This window comes from Talpa occidentalis, unplaced genomic scaffold (genome assembly GCF_014898055.3).
Source record: "Talpa occidentalis isolate TD23 unplaced genomic scaffold, MPIMG_talOcc4v2.1 talOcc4.18, whole genome shotgun sequence".
Lineage (NCBI taxonomy): Eukaryota > Metazoa > Chordata > Mammalia > Eulipotyphla > Talpidae > Talpa > Talpa occidentalis.
In genome coordinates, this window is record NW_023601851.1 from 6383667 (window position 1) to 6406208 (window position 22542).

At 43.7% G+C, this 22542-nt stretch overlaps 1 non-coding gene across 1 annotated transcript; it reads left to right on the forward strand.

Moving 5' to 3' along the window:
• Positions 1–1330: 1330 nt before the first annotated feature.
• LOC119250910 (U6 spliceosomal RNA) lies at positions 1331–1437 on the forward strand. The gene has a single exon (XR_005126445.1). It is a non-coding gene; the product is annotated as a U6 spliceosomal RNA (small nuclear RNA).
• The last annotated feature ends 21105 nt before the right edge of the window (positions 1438–22542 follow it).

Below are 22542 nucleotides of genomic sequence, written 5' to 3' on the forward strand. Positions count from 1 at the left end.
CAGGCTGTGAGAACCGAGCCCCAGGACTGGGGTCCCGTGGTCATGTGGTCCTGAGGACAGACCCCTTTACCAATGCTCATGTTATGTAAATGTTGGTGAATGTGAGTTCTAGAACATTCTTTCTACACTAAATACAAGTTTTTATCCACGAGGTGTATTCAGTTTTGAACATCACACAGGGAGGGCTTCGGGGAAGGATGCAGCAATTTAGGAAATAGGAGTATAGTGAGGATTATGAGAATATGAATTTGTGACAAGGGAATAATCCTGATGCAAGAAATCGATGCTTATAAATGATGACATGTAAGAGTTAGGCGGGAAAAGCTGAATTAATGAGGGGCTATGAATTTAGATTGTGGTATCTCACATCTTAGGGTACAGGCCTTTCATCAGTCTCCCCACAGGTGTCTTCAAGGCTTGATTCCTCAGACTGTAGATGATGGGGTTAAAGGTGGGGGGCACCACCGTGTAGAACATAGAAATGACCAGGTCAGACATGGACGGGGTCCCTGAGGTCGGCTTCAGATAAGCAAAGAATGCAGTGGAGACAAACAGAACCACAACCATCAGGTGGGGAAGGCAGGTGGAGTAGACTTTGGCCTTCCCTTCTGTGGATGGGATCTTCCTGACAGCAGAGAAGATGTGCACATAGGAAATGATGATGAAAATAAAACAGCAGATAACCCAGACCACACTAATGAGAATGGGGACAAGTTTGTTCATTAAATTTCCTGAGCAGGAAATAGCCAGTAACAGGGGGATGTCACAGAAGAACTGGTGGAACTTGTTTGACCCTCAGTAGGACAAGGAGAAGGTTCCAGCTGTGAGCATCACAGCATGGAGACACCACCCAGCCAGGACACAGCTGTCAGCTGCACACACCTGTCCCTGCTTATGAGGACCTCATAGTGTTGGGGGTGGCAGATGGCAGCATAGCGGTCAAGGCTCATCACCATGAGGAGGCTCATCTCTGTAGCTGCTGAAATAACCATTATGAAGACCTGGAGTACACAGCCTGGGAAGGAGATGGAGCTGAAGTGCCTCAGAGAGTTGGCAATGGACTTGGGGATTGTGGCTGAGATGAGGCAGAGGTCCGTGAAGGACAGACTCCTCAAGAAGAAGTACATGGGGGTGTGGAGGTGCTGGTCCAGGGTGGTGATGAGGACGATGAGCCCCTTCCCCAGCAGGGCACACAGGTAGACCAGGGAGAAGAGCAACGGGTGCAGGAAGCCCAAGGTCCACTGGGTGGGGAACCCCAGGAGGATGAATTCTGTCATGGCCGTGAGGTTGGTCACCCCTGGAGCCATCATCTGTTTAAAAAATAAAGAGGGTGCTCGCTTCGGCAGCACATATACTAAAATTGGAACAATACAGAGAAGATTAGCAAGGCCCCTGCACAAGGATGACACACAAATTCGTGAAGCATTCCATATTTTTAAACTGCATGGTATTGGAACAAGAACAGACACACAGACCAATGGAATTGAATAGAAAATCCAGAAATAAATGCACAGATTTATGGTCAACTAATCTTTGACAAAGGAGCAAAGACTATGCATTGGAGCAAAGAAAGTTTGTTCAATAAATGGTGCTGGGAAAACTGGGTCGCTACATGCAAAAGAATGAAGCTTGACCACTACCTCACACCATACACAAAAATCAACTCAAAATGGATTAAAGAACTAGACATAAGACCTGAAACCATATAAAATATATAGAAGGAAATATAGGCGAAACACTACATGATTTGCACATCAAAGACATATTTACAGACACATCACCCAAAGCAGTGATAGTGAAGGCAAAGATAAACAGCTGGGACTACATCAAATTAAAGAGCTTCTGCACAGCAAAAGATACAATAACAAAAACAAAGAGAAACCCCACCTACTGGGAGAACATTTTTGCACACAACACTAATGATAAAGGGCTGATCACAAAAATCTGCAAAGAGCTGATGAGACTCAACAACAACAAAGAAAATAATCCCATCAAAAATGGGCAGAAGAGCTAAAAAGAAACTTCTCTGAAGAGGAAATGCAAATGGCCAACAGGCATATGAAAAAATGTTCAACATCACTTGTAATCAGGGAAATGCAAATCAAAACTGCCATGAGATACATTCTTACACCAGTGAGAATGGCACATATTAAAAAAAAAAAATCTAGAAACAACAAGTGTTGGCGAGGGTGTGGAGAAAAAGGAACTTTTCTGCACTGTTGGTGGGAGTGCAAACTGGTCCAACCACTATGGAGAGCTGTGTGGAGATTTCTGGACCTACTAAACATAGAGCTTCCATATGATCCAGCAGTTCCACTCCTAGGTATTTACCCAAAGGACACAGAAACATCAATTCCAAAGAACACCTGCACCCCTATGTTTATAGCAGCACTATTTACAATAGCTAAGCTTTGGAAACAGCCCAAATGCCCAAAAATAGAGGACTGGATTAAGAAGATGTGGTACAGGGCCTCCCCGGTGGCGCAGTGGTTGAGCGCTGGGTTGCGAAGCTGCCGGCAACCTCTGCGGCGCCGGTTCGATCCCTGGCTGCTCCCCGGCCCCCTGAGCAGGGTCCCACATGGCGCGCAGACCTCTCGTGCCGCCCGCTGCTCCCCTCAGCAGTGTGCTTTGGTCTTTCTGCCTGCTCTGCTCCCCGCTCTGGCTCTGGTGAATTCTCTCACCCTCCCGCGCTTCTGACTGTACCCAGTGCATGTATAAACATATAAATAAATAAATAAAACATGCCTCTTAAAAAAAAAAAAAAGAAGATGTGGTGCATATATACCATGGAATATTACTCAGCATTCAAAAAAGATAAACACATGCAATTTGCAGCAACATGGATGGCGCTGGAAGGGATCATGCTCAGCGAAATAAGCCAAAAAGAAAAAGAAAAATACCAGATGGTCTCACTCATAGCAGGAATCTAGAAAACTTAAATAAGGGACCAGAAAAATGAATAACTATAAGAAAGCGAAAATCAAAATCAACAAATAACTATGAAGCAGAGACACTTTTTGGGGGGTGAGGGGCGGGAGGGGAGGGATTGGGGTCAGAATGGGGGGGTTGCAATTGTATGGGGAATATAAAAATAAAATTTATTATTAAAAAAAAAAAGAACTGAAAAAAAAAATAAAGAAAGTATTGACCTTGGGGGGGGTGGGAAATTCTATGAAGAAATCAAACATTGTGAGAAAAAAAAAGATTAATAAAAAATGAGCTTTTAAAATGCCTTTTACAATGGAAAAACTCTTAATGAAATTAAATTCTATTATAATAAATGACAGTGGAAAGAAAAACGATGCACTAAAAAAAAAAAAAAAAGAAAATGTCATGACAATGACCTTCCTTAGTGTAGTAAGTACAGACTTGGGTTTGCCTTATCAGGAGACTATTTTGGAGACCTCTTAGAATCATCAGTCAATAAAATATAAATCTAATCTGTAAAATAAATGAAACATGGAGTCAACATTCTCAGTGAAATGGGCCAGAAAGAAAAATACTGGATGGTCTCATTTACAGCAGGAATTTAGAAGACCCAAATAAGGGATCAAGAAAAAGACTATAATAAAGTGAAAATCAAAATCAACAGGGAACTATAAATCAGAGACACTCTTCAGGGGGGAGAAGAGAGTAGGGTCAAAAGAAGGGTGGTATGAATTTTATGGGGACTATAACCAAGATGAAAATGGATACATTGTGCAAAAATGAAAAATGATGTAAAAATATATAAAATTATAAAAAAAGTTTTACAAATAAATAAATAAAAATAAAAAAAAAAATAAAAAATAAAGAGGAAGAAAACATTTCATATCCTGCAATGTTGACCACAAAATGGGTTATCAGCATAAAACAATCGTGCAATCTATGCTTTATCGTTATCTGAGCAAATTTATATTTTACTCATGTGAATGCGCTATTGATGTTTTGTCAAAACATGTGTCCATTTATTTGTGAAGAAATGAAATTTTAAACGACCTTGATAAAACCTGAATATAGGTCTCTCAGTGAGCTGAATTGATAGACCACCGTGCCCAGTCATTCCCAAGCCCGCAGCTCCCCTTCCTGTCCAGGCCCCAGGGTGTCCGCCCAGCACACCTCCCAGAGGTTGTCCAGGGCACAGCCCCAGAGGACACGTAAATATGCCCAGCCCCTCCCCACCCTGGAGAGCCTGTCCCTGCTCCTCCAGCACAGCCCTGGTCTGGGGAGGCCCCACAGGGACGGGTGTGCAGGAAGATGGGTTGTGTGGGTCTCCGTTTTCCTGCTCCCAGGACCTGACACTGTCCTGGAACTGAATGATCTGGGCTCGGCGTCCCCATGTGGCATGTCCTGACCCCTCCTCTGTCAGATTCCTGCCCCTGTGGCCTCACTGCTGCCTCCTGGTCTGTCCCCTCGTCTCCTCATCTCCCTGCCCTTGACTCCCCACATCTGAGGACCCAGAGACCACGTTTCCTGCAGAGTCTCCTCCTGGGTCCCACCCACATGTCCCTCCTGCAGGATGGGCTCGTCCACCCCCCAGGTCATTCCCAGCCCCTCTGTCACCCTCAGACTCATGCACATCTATGCAGGGATGAGGTCGCTCCGGTGCTGAGCCGGATGGTCTGTGTGTGTGGTTGTCCCTGCCGGTCAAGGGCCCGGGTCCCCAGGGTGTAGGTTTGTTCCTCCCCCCAGGCCCGTATTTGAGTGGGGATGTCTGGACTAGGTCAGCCCTGCCCGCTATCCACCTCCCCCCAGTCTCCTCCTCTCTCCATTGTTGGGGTGACAGTGGGGCGGGCCTTTGGAAGGCACATATTTTATAAGAGTATAGTAATATAAAATAATTGCAGCACATTGGTGGGGATAAGTCCCAAAATATAATAAAAACAAGAAAATAAATCAGGATTCATGGAGGTAAAGAAATGTTGTACCTGGTTATTAATGATGTTGACATATGTTGTGTGACTTTAAATATCTATTTAAAATGAATAAAATAACTTGACTCTATCTCCTCCAGCCCCTGTTTATACTGTGACTTTATTTTATAATATCGCTAACAGTCCTTGAGTGAGGGTGTTGGGGAAAAATCCCAAGTTCACGTCTGTAAATTTTCAGATGTCCCTGCCAGCCTCATGTTCGTATCAGAGCCTTGAAGGAGTCAACATGCTGCTGTAAGAGTTACTGATTTTCTACTTGACTCATTTTTGTCATAATATTTGGGACAAAATTGCATAATGTTCTGAATTTAAATTAGTAGTTTTATTTTTTTTTTAATTTTGCCTGGAATTTCTTCATTATAATCTAATCCCATTGATTGTTGTGATGTTATTCAGTGCCCAGAACCCACTGAGTGTGCTGAACCCACTGAGGTCTGAAACAATAATTGTCCCATCTCCCATAACCAAAGCCTACGATCAATGTGTTAAAAGTCAATATCTTTGAACATCTTAAATTACAAGAGAATATATTTTTCCCTCCCTGAGTCTCACCCAGGCTGACAGGGCAGTGGGGCATGACTACTTGGGCCCAGTCAGCATTAGTTGTCGTGATTTACAAAATGAATAGTTTAACACGTTCTCAAGTCTAAAAATGAAGCTTGAAATCTATAAGTTTTCAAGTGTGAGGGGATGCTCCACTGCAAATATCTGCAGTTTGGGAGGATGTTCCCGATGCCGTGTCTACTCTGTGTCCTGAGGTTGTCCACATGGCAGGGCAGAGGGCGTCCTGGCCTCTCACTACATGGTCTGGGTTCGTGGGGAGCCTCTGAACACTCGCAGGATGTTGCACCCCGTCCTGCTGCAGCTTCATGGACAGAGCAGGGCCTCAGGGCTGGGCTATTTGAGCTCTGGAGCTGGTGTCCATGGGTTGGACACTGTCCAAGATCCATCCATCATGTGACTTTACTCCAGAGGGACAAGCGCCCTTGTTCAGGTCATTGTCTTAATTGGTGTCATCCTGCGGCACATTCATTGATGACTGGTGTCTGAGTGTGTCAGGGGCGATATTCTTGGTGGTTTTCCATGTGGGGAGGAATGTAGTTCATCCTCTTCTCCCAGCCCCATCCCCTCCCCTGACCGCCGTGGGGCCTGGGGGTGGCCCTGTCGTCAGAGCCAGGACAAGCCCCATCCACAAGGAGATGGCAAGTTACCACCTACCACTGTGAGCCCTCCCGGGTCCTGGCAGGTGGTGGATGGGGGTGAGGGCTGTGTGGAGCCGGAGCAGGAGGGAGGGAGGAAATGAAGAAAGAGAGAGGAGCGGTGAGGAGGGACAAATTCCGCAGAAGCCAGTGCGAAGGTCCGAGGTCTGGGTCTCCTGGGATGTGAATTTGTTTATGTCTCTGAGAAATGTGACTAGTTTTCCCTTCTGAACCCATTTGTCTGCATTTGTTTGTGTTTTTATTTTTGATTCTGCAACCTTGGTCTCATAGACAGTGTGTGATTTAGGGATGCAGACTAACATCTCTCATGCAATCACCACAGCCTCCCAAGGCCACACCCCCCCACTGTCCACATACCGCGCCCCCTGCTCTCCCCTCGCCGCTGGAAATAAAACATCTCTGACTCTGGAATTGAGGATCCAGGAGCAGCTGGGAAGGAGGGAACGTCCTGCATGGGAGGTTTGGCTGTGGCCGAAACAGCCTCCTCTTACTTGCTTTTTCGCATATAAACTTTAAAACAGCATTTCCCATAAAAGTCGAAACCTTTACTTTACCCATCAATAAGGAAAGGTGAATTTATATACCTTCAAGCACAGAGTCAGGGCATCTTTTGTTAGAGTTAAACTTTATTATTCTATATTGACATTTTAGCAGAAATGGAAAAAAGTATCCCGATGTGAAAAAAAAAAAAAACCTGTAATCAGAAATCTCCTGTGCCTGCGCATGCCTACCACTGCCTCCTGGCTCCAGCACTCTCTCCATCGTAGGTTGAGTGTGAATAGTAACATGCATGGGATTTTAATGAGAACTAATTGAGAGTACCTTTACTTTTGGATAGAAGAATGCAAAAGAGAACACACAGCAACCGTGAAAAGCATCATGCGAAGATTTTTTCATGGGGAAAATGTAGTTGTCAGACTTCATCTATAGCGTCTGCATTCTCCATGGACAAGTGAGTGGCCTTCCTCTAGGCACGCCGCCAGTCTAAATAGGAGGAAATCGAAAACCTTCCCCTCAAAGTCAGTAAATAAATTGACTTTGGAGATAAATGAATCTAGCAAAGAGGTGAAGGACTCAAACAGGAAAACTTCCAAACAGGAAGAGGAATATTGGAAGATAAAAAGAAGTGGAAGCACATCCCCAGCAGATAGGTCAGTAAGGTCAGTATTATCCAAAAGCCTCCTACCAAACACAAATTCCAGAGCCAGCGCCTTTCCAGAGGAAACCTCCATGGCATTCTTGAGAGAATAGAACAAATATTGCTGAAATTCTTAGGGAATCATGAGAAACTCTCAAATATCTGAAGCTGTCCTGACTAACAGGGGGAGGAAGGGCAGAATTAATCTCCAGACATCTCGCACAGCCACAAACCATAACAGTAAAGAACAGTGTGACGCGATGAAGCCCGTGGGGAAAGTCTCCTCCCAGCACACTCCTGACCAAGGACAACACAACAAAGGAAAACTACAGGCCAATCTCCCTAATGAACACTGATGCAAAAATCATCAATAAAATTTTAGCTATCAGAATCCAACAACGTATCCATAAGGTAATTCACCACGACCAAGTAGGATTCATGCCATGGACACAAGGATGGTTCAACATCCGAAAATCAATCAACGTTATCCAACACATCAACAAAATGAAATATAAAAACCATAATATCAATAGATGATAATATCAATAGATGCTGAGAAAGCTTTCGACAAAGTGCAACACCCATTCATGAAAAAAGCCCTTGGAATTCTCGGGATACAAGGAACATACCTCAACATCCTAAAGGCCATATATGAAAAGCCAACAGCCAATATCTTTCTCAATGTTGAAAATCTGAAAGTATTTCCATTAAGATCTGAAACAAGACAGGGATGTCCACTCTCACCACTGTTTTTCGATATAATACTGGAAGTCCTAGCCAGAGCAATAGGACATGAGAAAGACATACAAGGAATCCAAATAGGAAAAGACAAAGTCAAACTATCACTATTTGCAGATGATATGATAATATACATAGAGAACCCCAAAAATTCCACAGAAAAACTTATTCAACTCATCAATCAGTTCAGTAAAGTGACAGGATACAAAATCAACATGCAAAAGCCAGTAGCCTTCCTATACACAAACGATAAATCTGAAGAAGAAAAAATAAAAAAAAATCCCTTTTATTGTCAAAAAAACCCAAAAATACTTGGGAATAAATCTAACAAAAAAGGTAAAGGACCTATGCAAAGATAAGTATAAAACACTGTTAAAGAAATAGAAGAAGACACAAAGAAATGGAAAGACATCCCCTGCTCATGGATTGGAAGAATAAACATTAATAAAATGGCCATCCTACCAAAAGCAATATACAGATTCAATGCTATTCCAATCAAAATTTCAATGTCATTCTTCAAAAAAATAGAACAATTATTGATGAAATTCATATGGAATCACCAAAACCCCGAATAGCCAAAGCTCTCCTGAAAAAAAAAAAAAGAAGGGAATGGAAGCATCACACTCCCAGACTTCAAACTATGCTGCAAAGCCATAATCATCAAAACTGCCTGCTATTGGAACAAGAACAGACACACAGACCAATGGAATAAAATAGAAAATCCAGAAATAAACGCACAGATTTATAGTCAACTAATCTTTGACAAAGGAGCAAAGACTATGCATTGGAGCAAAGAAAGTTTGTTCAATAAATGGTGCTGGGAAAACTGGGTCGCTACATGCAAAAGATGAAGCTTGACTACTACCTCACACCATGCACAAAAACCAACTCAAAATGGATTAAAGAACTAGACATAAGACCTGAAACCATAAAATACATAGAAGGAAATATAGGTTAAACAGAAACATCACCCAAAGCAGTGATAGTGAAGGCAAAGATAAACAGCTGGGACTACATCAAATTAAAGAGCTTCTGCACAGCAAGAGAGACAATAACCAAAACAAAGAGAAACACCACAGACTGGGAGAACATTTTTGCACACAACACTAATGATAAAGGACTGATCACAAAAATCTGCAAAGAGCTGATGAGACTCAACAGCAACAAATAAAATAATCCTGTCAAAAAATGGGCAGAAGAGCTACAAAGAAATTTCTCTGAAGAGGAAATGAAAATGGCCAACAGGCATATGAAAAAGTGTTCAACATCACTTGTAATCAGGGAAATGCAAATCATAACTACCATGAGATACCATGTCACACCAGTGAGAATGGCATATATTAAAAAAACTAGCAACAACAAATGTTGACGAGGATGTGGAGAAAAAGAAATTATCCTGCACTGTTGTTGGGAGTGCAAACTGATCAAACCACTATGGAGAGCTGTGTGGAGATTCCTCAGCCTACTAAATATAGAGCTTCCATATGATCCAGCAATTTCACTACTAGTTATTTACCCAAAGGACACAGAAACATCAATTCCAAAGAACACCTGCACTGTTTATAGCAGCACTGTTTACAATAGCTAAGCTTTGGAAACAGCCCAAATGCCCAAAAATAGATGACTGGATCAAGGAGATGTGGTACATATACGCCATGGAATATTACTCAGCATTCAAAAAAGATAAACACATGCAATTTGCAGCAACATGGATGGAGCTGAAAGGGATCATGCTCAGCAAAATAAGCCAGAAAGGAAAAGAAAAATATTGGATGGTCTCATTCATAGCAGGATACTAGAAAACTTAAATAAGGGACCAGGAAAATTAATAACTATAAGAAAGTGAAAATCAAAATCAACAAAAAGCTATGAATCAGAGACACTCTATGGGGGGTGGGGGTTGGGGAGTGGAGGGATTGGGGTCAAAATAAGGGGGTTGCAATTGTATGGGGAATATAAAAATATAATTTATTTAAAAAAATTTTAAAGGAGAACTCTTGTTTTTTTTGTTTGTTTGTTTGTTTGTTTATTTATTTATATATTTATACTAGCACTGGGTACAGTCAGAAGCGCGGGAGGGTGAGAGAATTCACCAGAGCCAGAGTGGGGAGCAGAGCAGACAGAAGAACCAAAGCACACTGCTGAGGGGAGCAGCAGGCGGCAGGAGAGGTCTGCGCGCTATGTGGGACCCTCCTCCAGTGGCCGGGGAGCAGCTGGGGATCGAACTGGCGCTGCAGAGGCTGCAGGCAGCTTCGCAACTCAGTGCTCAACCGCTGCGCCACCGGGGAGGCCCTTAAAAAAATTTTGTGGAAGGACATTAGTGGTAATGATTGAACAAACATGTGTTACTGAGTTGTACATTTAAGATGATTAAAATGGTTAATTGTATGTGTATTTTACCACAATAAAAATAAGCAGCCATTGATAAAAAAAAAAGAATTAAAAAAAAACAAACAAAAACAAAGGGCAAATAAAAAACACACGGTCGGGATCTGACCCGGGAAGGGCTTGATGACCAGGTGGTGGGGACTGTGGTCCCGTCACCCTTGTGCTGTGGTGACACTCAGGAGCAGCCCTGAGTGGCTGCTCAGGCCACGCTGGGGAGAATCTACACGCTAGCGACTCCCGGGCAGTGTGACCAGGACCTGGAATGGATGTGAACACACCTGGCAGCCACAGGCTTCAGTCGTCCATTCTGACTCCTTCAGTATCACCTTCCACCCATCTCTGGCAGATTCAGGAGGAGATATCTTGTCTTTTGAACAGAAACATGAATGTGTCTTAGAGGAAGATGCTCCTGTAGGAATGGTGGGGGGGGCACTCACCTGTCTCCCCTCCCCTCCACAGGGACACGGCACTCAGTCTCCATTGAGGCTGTGGGAACTGAGTGTCCAGATCCGGGTCCCGTGACCGTGTGCTCCCGAGGACAGAACCTCTTCACCACCTCTTGGTTTGGGTAAACGTTGGTGATGTGTGAGTTCTAGAACATTCTTTCTACACCAAATACGTGTTTTTAACCATGAGCTGGATTCAGTTTATGAACATCACACAGGGAGAGGTTTGGCAAAGGATTGCATTATGTTAGGAAATAGGAGCACATTGACAATATGGGAATATGAATTTGCGACAAAAGAAAAATACTAATGGGAAGCATCTTTACTTTGTGAATGATGTATGCAGTGTTAGTGGGAAACTGAATAAATGCGGGTGAATAATTGATGATGCCTTATTTATTGGTGAATAGGCCTTTTATCAGTCTCCCCACAGCCCACTTCAAGGCTTTATTCCTAAGACTGCATATGACGGGATTAAAGGTGGGGGGCACCACCGTGTAGAACATAGAAATGACCAGGTCAGACATGGATGGGGTCCCTGAGGTTGGCTTCAGATAAGCAAAGAATCCAGCAGAGACAAACAGCACCAGAACCAGCAGGTGGGAAGGCAGATGGATTAGATTTTGGACTGACATTCTGTGGATGGGATCTTCCTGACAGCAGAGAAGAAGTGGACATAGGAAATGACAATGAAAATAAAATAGCAGATACTCAAAAACCACACTAATCAGAATGGGGATAAGTTCACTCATTAAATTTCCTGCACAAGAAATAGCCAGTAGTTGGGGGACATCACAGAAGAACTGGTGGACCACGTTGGACCCACAGTAGGACAAGGAGAAGGTTCCAGCTGTGTGCATCACAGCCTGGAGACCCCCACCCAGCCAGGACACAGCTGTCAGCTGCACACACCTGCTTATGATGACCTCATAGTGCAGGGGGTGGCAGATGGCAGCATAGTGGTCAAGGTTCATCACCGTGAGTAGGGTCAGCTCTGCACCTGCTGAAATAATCATCATGAAGACCTGGAGGACACAGCCTGGGAAGGAGATAGAGCTGCTGTGCCTCAGACTGTTGTCAATGGACTTGGGGACCGTGGCTGAGATGAGGCAGAGGTCTGTCAGGGACAGACTCCTCAGGAAGAAGTACATGGGGTTGTGGAGGTGCTGGTCCAGGGTGGTGATGAGGACGATAAGCCCGTTCCCCAGCAGGGTGCACAGGTAGGCCAGGGCGAAGAGCAGCAGGTGAAAGAAGCCCATGGTCCCTTGTGGGGAACCCCAGGAGGACAAATTCTGTCATGGCCGTGAGATTGTTCACCCCTGGAGCCTTAAGCAGTGTAAAAGAGGAAAGAGAAACAAAATCTTATTTTTTCTGATATTGAAAATAAAATGGGTTATCAATACAAGATAATAACTCAGTTCATTTTCTACATAATGATTCCTTCCTGTTCTATGGACACTAATATCATCTATGTCTTCTCTTTTATCAACCAATTTATTACCACCTTATGTGAATGTCATTTTTACACTCTCCACAGAAGTCCTTAAAATGGGTGAAATCTGAATAATTCAACTCTCCCCTTCAAAACTTGAACAATTAGAAACTCATATCTGTCAAAACAGTCAATAGACAAAATTCCCACACAGCCCCCTAGTCCCATTGCTCCTGCCTCGTGCCCAGGCCCCAGCGTCTCCACCCAGCACACCTCCCAGAGGTTGTCCAAGTAAACACACACTTTCATTCGGGAGGAAGGTCCCTGAGGGCTGGAATCTGGACAGTGTCCAACACACGGACACCAACTCCAGAGCTCAAATAGCCCAGCCCTGAGGCCCTGCTCTGTCCATGAGGCAGTGCAGGACGGGGTGCAAAATCCTGTGTGTGCTCAGAGGCTCCCCATGAGCCCCGACCATGGAGTGAGAGGCCAGGACGCCCTCTCTCCTGCCATGGGGAAAACCTCAGGAGATAGACTCGACACAGCAGCGGGAACTTCCCACCCCCAGACTGGAGGTAACTGCCCCCAGCCGTTTGCAGGGGAGAATCCACTCACACTTGGAAGTTTTCAGATGTCATGCCTCATTTTAGACTTGAGAAAATGCCACAGTTAAACTATTCACTTTGTAAATCATGACAACTAATGCGGATGGGGCCAAGTAGTCATGTCCCACTGCCCTGTCAGCCTGGGTGAGACTCAGGGAGAGAAAACATATTCTCTTGTAATTTAAGATGCTCAAAGATATTGACTTAATACATTCATCATATTAGAAGAATTTGATTTTTGGGATATGTGACAATTTTTGATTCATACCTAGAATTTTAGCATCAGCACACTCAGTGTGTTTTGGATTCTAAACAAAGTAACAAAATTAATGGAATTAGATTGTATCAAAGAAATTGCAGAGCAAAATAAAAAATATTTAGTTAAACTCAAAATGGTATGTCCATTTGTCCTACGTATTATGACAGATATGAGTCAAGTAGAAAATTAAAAACTTTTTTTAATAATAAATTTTATTTTTATATTCCCCATACAATTGCAACCCCCCCGTTCTGACCCCAATCCCTCCCCTCCCGCCCCTCACCCCTCAAAAAGTATCTCTGGTTCATAGTTTTTTGTTGATTTTGATTTTCACTTTCTTATAGTTATTCATTTTCCTGGTCCCTTATTTAAAAACTCTTATGGCAACATGTTGACGGCTTCATGGCTCTGACACTAGCAAGAGGCTGGCAGGGATGTGTTACTATTTATGGACGTGACCTTGGGATTCTTCCCCCACTCCATCAGTCAGGGATTGTTAGTGATTTTGTAAAATAAATTACAGTGTTTAGACAGAGCCTGGAGGAGATATATGACAAATGTTATTTTGTGATTTTAATTTTTTATATAAATCACTCAACAGATGTTAACATTATTAACAACCAAGTACCCTAAATTATTTCCTTGCCTTTATTAGATAAGTTGGCATTATTCCCACCAATGTATTACAAATATTTTATATCACCACATTCCAAAATCCTTCTGTCACCAGACCTGCCCATCCGTCAACCCCCAGAGGGAGGAGAGGGTAAGATTGAGGAGGTAGAGCGGGCAGGGCTGACCCGTGTCCAGACGTTCCAACTCATGCACGGGCCAGGGGTGAGGAACAAACCTGGACCCGGGGGATCCGGGGCCTTGGGACTGGCAAGGACAGCCACAGCCACAGACCATCTGGCTCAGCCCCGGAGCATCCTAATTCCTGCATGAGTCTGAGGGGAACACAGGGCCCGGCAGGACCCGGGGGTGGACGAGCCCATCCTGCAGGAGGGACGTGTGGATGTGACCATGGGAAGAAGTAGCTGCAGGAGAAACCACCTTAGCTCCTCCAGTAAACAACGGGGCAGGACAATGACCGGGACAGGCAGGCACGGGGTCACCCTCTCAGCACATACAATGCAGGGGTGGGGGGCAGTCAGTGTTCATATGGCAACATGAGCGTGTGAGACTCCCCACCTACTGCTGTGATGATGAACATGGGCACAGACCAGGAACAGACTTGGGACCATCAGTGTCCACTTGCTCCCAAAATATGCACCTGGAGCTGCAACTGGCCTTTGATTTTCTGGAACTTGGCAGCTGAGATCCACAGGCCAGTTTGGGGCAAGCTTGAACGTTCATGTTCCTGAGTCTTCTTGGAGGGTCTGCTCCTGGGAGTTGCACTGACCTGGGGCCCGGGGTTGGCAGAGGAGGGTCCGGGGTCAGGGTTTCAGGGGTACCCATGCACGCAACGGGGTGAGATGGGAGGAGACCGCTCAGGGGGCTGAGGTCAGTTGAACTCTCTGCCCTACAGCATCTCCCACAGGTGGCATGGACAGTGGTGGCACCTGCGGGTCACTGAAGCTGGGGAGGCTGAGCAGAGCAGGAGCTGAGATCCCTGTGGGGGAGACGCTGGACAGAGCATGGAGAGAGGTCAGTGGGGAAGGACAGTGCTGGTCACCTGAAGGTGGACACCGCAGGACGAGCACTGGTAGATGGTCCTGGCACTTTATTCCTCCAGACGTTCATGCAGTGATGGCTCCAGGGGGTATGAATCTCAAGGCCGCGACAGAATTCATCCTCCTGGGGTTCCCCACCCAGGGGACCATGGGCTTCCTGCACCGGCTGCTCTTTGGACTACCTGTGAGCCCTGATGGGGAACGGGCTCATCGTCCTCATCACTACCCTGGACCAGCACCTCCACACCCCAATGTACTTCTTCCTGCGGAGTCTGTCCCTCAAGGTCCTCTGCCTCATCTCAGCCACGGTCCCCAAGTCCATTGCCAACTCTCTGAGGCACAGCAGCTCCATCACCTTTCCAGGGTGTGTCCTCCAGGTCTTCGTGATGATTTTTTTCAGCAGGTGCAGAGCTGACCCGGCTCACGGTGATGAGTCTTGACCGCTATGCTGCCATCTGCCACCCCCTGCACTATGAGGTCATCATAAGCAGGTGTGTGCAGCTGACAGCTGTGTCCTGGCTGGGTGGGGGTCTTCAGGCTTTGATGCACACAGCTGGAACCTTCTCCTTGTCCTACTATGGGTCCAACTTGGTCCACCAGTTCTTCTGTGACATCCCCCAGTTATTGGCTATTTCCTGCTCAGGAAACTTAATGAATAAACATGGTGTAATTGGACTTCAGCATCTTTCTGCTGTTCTCCATTCTGTGCTCCCGGCCGCAAAAGGCAATGGTTGGGTTTCATCTCAGTTGTCAGCAGAAGTTCTGTCACAGGGCAGCATCTTCAGTCTCTATGGTGCTTCCACTTTCATGTAGCTGATAAAGGATCATGGATAGGACAGAGGCCCCTTTACTTAGTGAGTCAGGCCATCACAGAATAAATAAGGCCTTGGGATCTGTAGTAGAATCTGAATAGTCATGACCTTCTGTCTATAAGGACCACACCTGATGTGGCAGAGACCCTTCCGGAAGCTCTGGTGTGGGTGCTGACGGTGTTTACCATAAACACACTCAGCATACAGTGGACACAAGAAATAAGACAGTGAGTGAAAGCAGTTAATTTTGCATGCAGTATAATCACTAAAATGTTATGAATATGTAATGGGTAGGGTTTTTTAAGAAACAATAAAGGTACTTAGGAAGCTATAATGGTGAAAACAAAATAATAGCTAGTGGACTGCACAATAATCTAATGTTTCCAGCAATAGTTGAGGAATGACACTCATACCATCACACCATACTTTAAACATGTGCTTATCCACATTTATTTAATTACCAAGAATGCCTGGGAATTTGAGGGCAATATCTTTTTGGGTACATTGTCATAGCGTCTCAGAGTGTTTGTGTTTCCATATGGAGTTGTTGAAATGAGAAAATTCATCAGATCTACATATCATAAATAATGTTATCATTTAGTGTAGATGTAAAGACATAAAGAATTTGTAGAAGATTTAAAATTGGGAAGTGAAATCCCCAAGTGTGTGGCTGTTGCCTGGCCTCAGTTCTTCTCTGCTGACTGCATCGACCCCTGCTTGCCCATCTGTGACATCCAATGTTTGAAAAGTTCACACCAAAATATTTCATGATAATATACAGTTCCAACTGGATATCAGACATTTAACTCATTCTCAGACATTCATGCTCTGAGGGTGCTAATCAGGCTGATCTTGCCTTCAGCCCAGGCGAGTCCCATGTGTGCACAATGTCAGATTGGAGGTAGCCAGGGATAGTTAAAAGATGGCAAAAACTCGATATATAAACATCTAGGTTGACAACTTGCTACTGTTCTTTTAAATCATTGGCATTTTTATTTATTAACTGATAAATAACTTTCTTAATATTAATTCTTGATAATGTCATAGCTTATTGGTCAATAAAAGTTATGGACTGTAATAAGAATAGGTTATGGGATACAATGAGAATTCAAAACATGTGTTGAATGAAGAAGCTGTATCAGACTATTATAAATTTATACTAAGACTATTCATACTAAGACTTATAAATTTATACTAAGACTATAGTAAGACTATTCATTTTGTCACATTTGTATAACAGAATTGAAATTTTTACATTAATAAAACATTAACTCTCTCCAGGTTGTATGGCTTTAAACATTTAAGCACAATTAAATTTGTTGTGGATGTATAATACACACTAAGAATACTAAAGATTCCACTGTAAAAACAAATTAAATCAATAACACACTTCAGTGTAGCTAGATTACAAAATCAACACATGAAAATCAATTGCCTTCTTATTCCCAAAAATTGAACTAGAAGAGAAGTGAAGAAAATAATCCCACTTACAACCACAAGACTAAGTACCATGGAGTAGACACAACTAAGAGGTGAAGATACAAGAAAAGCGTAAGGCATTGTTAAAAGAAATAGAAAAGACAAAGAAATGGAAAGATATTCCCTGCTGTGGGCTTGGAAGAATAACATTACCAAATGTCCATCTGACCCAAAGCAGTTTACAGATTCAATGCAATCCCAATAAGGACTTCAATGGCATTCTCCAAGGATATAAAATAAACATTACTGAAATGCATATGCAACAACCAAAAATCCTGACAAAAATGAGGCAGCATGGTGGAGGCAGCACATTGCAGACTCCAGGCCATACACTAAAGCCCTAATACTTAAAGCAGCATGGCACTGGGATAAAAAAATAGACACAAAGACCTCTGGAATATAGAGGTCAGTCTGAGGAATCAAGCCATGAAGTCGATGGTGGGGAGACTGATGAAGGGGAGACTCAGCAAAATGTAAAAGAGAAGATGACGTCATGACTCCATTATGAGACACATATTGTAAGTTTTCACATTATATTGCTGGGCTGCTCTGGGAAGCCCAGTAAGGTGACAGGGCCCTGCACCTGGTGGATACTGTGGCTTGAGCTTCGCAGCACGGAGGTCATTCAGAAGCATTCACACGCACAGGGGTCCCGCCCTGCACCCCAACAGGAGGCCCCGCGGGTGAACACAGCACAGCACCGATGCGGGGTGCCGAGCGGAGGTTGAAGCTCTGTCTGGGCGAGCACGGACAGCCTGGCGTGGCGTCCCGAGGGCGTCCGGGCACATGGGAGTTACCCCCGCACCCCTGCCTCAAGCTGCCCCTGGACCTGTGTTGCCTCTCCCTGAGCAGCATCACCCTGGCCATCGGGAACCTGGGCTGGGAGGCGCCCCCACGCTCCGTTGAGTCTGTTTCTTTGGGGCTGTGCTGAGCGCCCCTTTTATTCATGCTGTGGCATGGCCCGGACGTGGCTCAATGTATAGAAATATAAACCCGTGTCTAAGTGACCAAAATATCATTTTCATTAAGTATTTTTAGGTAATATGGCTGTTTAGTATGATCAATCTCTTGATGTAATAACATTTCTGGACTCTTAGGGACTTAGAAAATTATGTCTCAAGAAAGGGTAATATATTGAACGTAAATATGGTTTCTTTGCTGATTTTAAGAAAATAGCTAAAAATCATGAAATATTGTCATTAAATAAAAGAACTATGATCCATCAACAAAATTAAACTAACTGATCAAATGGAGGAAGGCATTAGCCAATTATATATTTGATAAGACATAATTTCCAAAAATATTAACAACTCATACACCCGGTAGCAAAGCCTCAACAATCAAACTAAAACACAGGCAGACGATATGAACAGACATGGCCACAGGCCCTTGAGAAAGTGCTTGACATCACTCATCCCCAGGGAACACAGTCAAATCACAAGGCAAGAACGGCATGTCATCTGGGAGTCAGGGGATGTAGGGAGAAAGGAGCACCAGGGCACTGCTGGTGAGGGTACAGATCAGGGCCCTCATGTGGAAAGCTGTGGAGGTTTCTTTTAAAAATTAAGAACATAAATGTTATACTATCCAGTAATTCCACTCTACAGATATACACATATTGGCAATAAAGAGACACAAAACCCCGTGTCAGTTCAACAAACAAATAAAATAAATATTAGAAAAACCCACACCAAAAAATAAATGAATAAATAAATGACAGCTTTTCCTTGAAAAATAAGATAGGCCAGCCCTTAGTGAGACCAGGGGGAAAAAGACAGGAGCTGAATAAAATAAAAAATAAAAGAGGGATTGCAACTGTTACCACACAAATAAAAAGAGAATAATGGCTAATTGTGAACAATTACCTATCATGTAACCTGGCAGGAATGCCTGAGTCCCTGAAGCATGTTTTGATCCAACATTGAATAATGGAAAATTGGATCAGACAAGCCAATTAAAAAATCATGTAATTGAAGCATTAGTTAGAAAGTTCCCCAAGAGGAATTAAAACCAAGTGCAATTAAGCAATATAGTTCTCGAAATGATGGAGGTGGCAGCAGAACGCAGTCTTGGAGACACCGGGCTTTGCAAAGTGGCAGCAGGGGGCCAATTATCCACAATAGAGGTCTTCATTGAATAGAGACTCTATCTTGAAGCCCTTGGTTGCATCTCAAGATATTTTACAAAATTCAAATGAGCAGCTTTGTATTAAATTGGTATAATAATGGGTGGAGGTCCTTTCTGGAAAACTGACTCCTTTAAAAACGAGTATTCAAGACCTTTCAAATCCTCTGCATCCCCTTCCCAAGGAAGCTCAGCTGCACACCGGCTCTGCCCATGACACAGACTCCCCTGCCAATGTCCCACCTCCAATGATGAAATGAGAGACTGGGCTTGCACAGGGAGTGTGTGAAGCTTCTGATTTGAAAGTAAAGGGAAAAGTAACTTGATATTAACTGACAGAAGAAACCCAGTGGAAATAATGTGTTGCAGTGAACAGTAGAAAAAGGCTTAGAAAAGTGTATTCACATTCTTTGTCACTTTGAAGTGGGGAATTTAGCTTTTCCTGTTGAGTTGTATGAGATCCTTATACATTATATATTAATCATTTATAAAATATATGGTTTGCAACCTTTTCTCCCACTCCCTGGAAGCCTTCACATTCTGCTGATGCTACTCCCTTTGTCATGCACAAACTTTGTACTTTCATGTAGCCTGGCATGTTTATTTTCTTTCTTGTGGATTGTTCTTTTGATAGCACTTTCCAAAGATCATTCCCAACACCAATGTAAAGAATGCTTTCCCGTGTTTCACCAGGATTGTTACAATTCCACCTCTTATGTTTAGTGTTTAATTCATTTGAGCTGACTTTTATGTACAATTTGAGATTAGAGTCCAATTTTTTCTATTGATTGTGGATGTTGCATTGTGCAATACCACACTGATGAAGACACAGGAGTCGTGGAGCAGACTGCACAAGGCAGGATGCTGCTGAGAGCAAGAACCTGACTGTTTTTTTGGATAGAATAATCATAGCACATCAGCCATGTGCATTAGGAGGACAAGGATAGAAGGATGGGTGAAACTCAGAAATGTTATCCAGGGCTTGGGGGGACATGAGTCTGCTGACCATGTTATCACCTTGATGACCAAGTGTTGTCATCGAAACTAGACCCCGGACCCCCGGGCACAGTCCTAATCTTATCAACTGATCAGCTTCTGGGGTCCCTTGTCATACATCAGTCCTTGCCCCCCTGCGTATTCCCAGTCATACCTCATGATGCATGAGTTGGGGGTAAGTTCATCCATCCGTCCTCTGCCCCTTGGGTGTTCCTGGTCATACCTCTTGATGCACACCCTTCCCAGAGTGATCAAGCTTTCTGCTCTTGATTGATAGGAAAGGCACCTTGTAAGGTTTGGCTCATATGAATGTGACTGGAGAGTTCTGACCTTTGTATAGGGCTTCATCATTATTAGTATTAAGAAGAGCAGAGGGGATGTCTTATACTGTGAGGTAACAGATGAAGAGTCAGAAATGATGTTAAGTGACTGTGAAGGAAATGAAGAAAGAGCCTAAATAGCAGCTGCTAGTTCAGCATGTGGGGCCGAAGGGGAAGGCGCGATGCAGGCATTCCAGTCGGCCCCAGGGCAGCAGCCTGGGTGCCAGACAATGACTCAGCAGCCTTGGGCGGAGGCGCCGTCCACGAGGGTCGAGAGAGCCTAGGGATGGGAGAACTGACCACAACATTGGAGGAGCGATGAGGGAGAAGCTGTGGGGATTGAACACGTATATCGGGTGGGGTAGAAGAGAGGAATGATCCACCATAATCCTGGACAACAATCTGAAATTGCTGTGACTGAGCGAGGAGCTCTTCTGTATCCTGGTCGCAGAGGCCCGTGTTAATAGAGCCGGGATCACAGCTGGATAAGGACTGACAACGAAAATGGCCTTTTCATACTAATGAACATCTTTGAAAAAAAGTAGATAAGTGATTTTTTGGCTGGGAGGGAAGGAAAAGCCATTCAATAATGTGAAAAGGTGAGGTCACAGTTTTTCCACTGATTGAAGAGACTGTTATTTCCCCATGTGTATCTCACTGGAAGGCCAATAAGGCCAAAAAAAAAAGTAAAATAAAAGGAATCCAACATCAGAAAAGAAGAATTAAAATTGCGTATAATCTTCTATAGGCAGCCCAAGAAACCCCCTCCAAAGACAATCAGAACTGACAAACTCAGGAAGGTTACGGGGCACAAAACCAACTGACAAAAACTAGTTATGTTTCTGTAGTAATGATCCAAAAAGAAAGAAACTATTCCATTTAGACAAACCTCAAAAAGAGTACATATTGAGGGAGATGTTAAACCAAAGGGGTAGAAAATCTACATGCTAAATCTATAGACACCAACAATTAAAATTGAAGAAGATACACTACGTGGAAAGAGACCCCAAGTTTATGAATCAGAAGGAGAAAGCGTCAAAAGGCCAGGAACCAGCGACCAATTCAAGGCATACCCTGTGAGAATTCTGGCAGCCCTTTCACAGATCCAGAATAAATAATTTGAAAATGTCACAGAAGCACAACCCTGGGTCGCTCAAGGCAACCCTGAGAAAGGACGAAGCTGGAGGCACCCGCTTCTCATCTTCAAATCCAAAGCTGATGCCATCCAGGAGGCGGGACGGGTCAACTGTCACCAGCCGTGCCCTCCTGCGGGGCCACCTCTGAGTCTCCCACCATTCTGTCCCGTCCCCTGGTCTCAGCCTCTGGTGACCTCACAACCCCATTTTGGACACGGGACAGACTGGACATGTGGGTCAAATAAGGTAGAGAAGTTCCCCTTGTAACTAAATGTTTTCTATTCGTTATAAATACATATATGGTTGATCTGCATTTCAAAGTGTCAGCTTTTCAATATGAACAACTGACCTCGTTTTGTTGTCCTACAAAAGAGAATTTTATTTTTTTCTTTTTTCAGGTAACGTGTTTTACAACCAAGTATCATTTCACAATGAATTTTGCATTTCAGAGGAGCAGTAGTTAAAATATTCATCTTATAACTGAAAGCTAATATTTAAAACTCACAATTCAATTTCACAGTGCCATATTTACTGGAATGAATTTCAAAGAGGGAAAATATTTTTGTTTTACTTTTCTTCAACTAAAGGACTTCTGCAGCTTAGGTTTTTTAATATATTTGTGGTCATATAATATTTTAATTATGGTCTATCTGACAATTATTGTTCATAGCCATGTATTTCGGCATTGAGAACACTGGGATGAAAGTGCATCACATGTTAAATATCACACGTATGAGAGCTATTTAGGAACAGTGAGGAAGAATTTTAAGAGGAAGTTAAAATTCACACTAGTAGTACAAAAGGGAAAACTTCACATGTTCATCCCAAGAATATGACACAATCGGGAGTGAGATATTCATAAA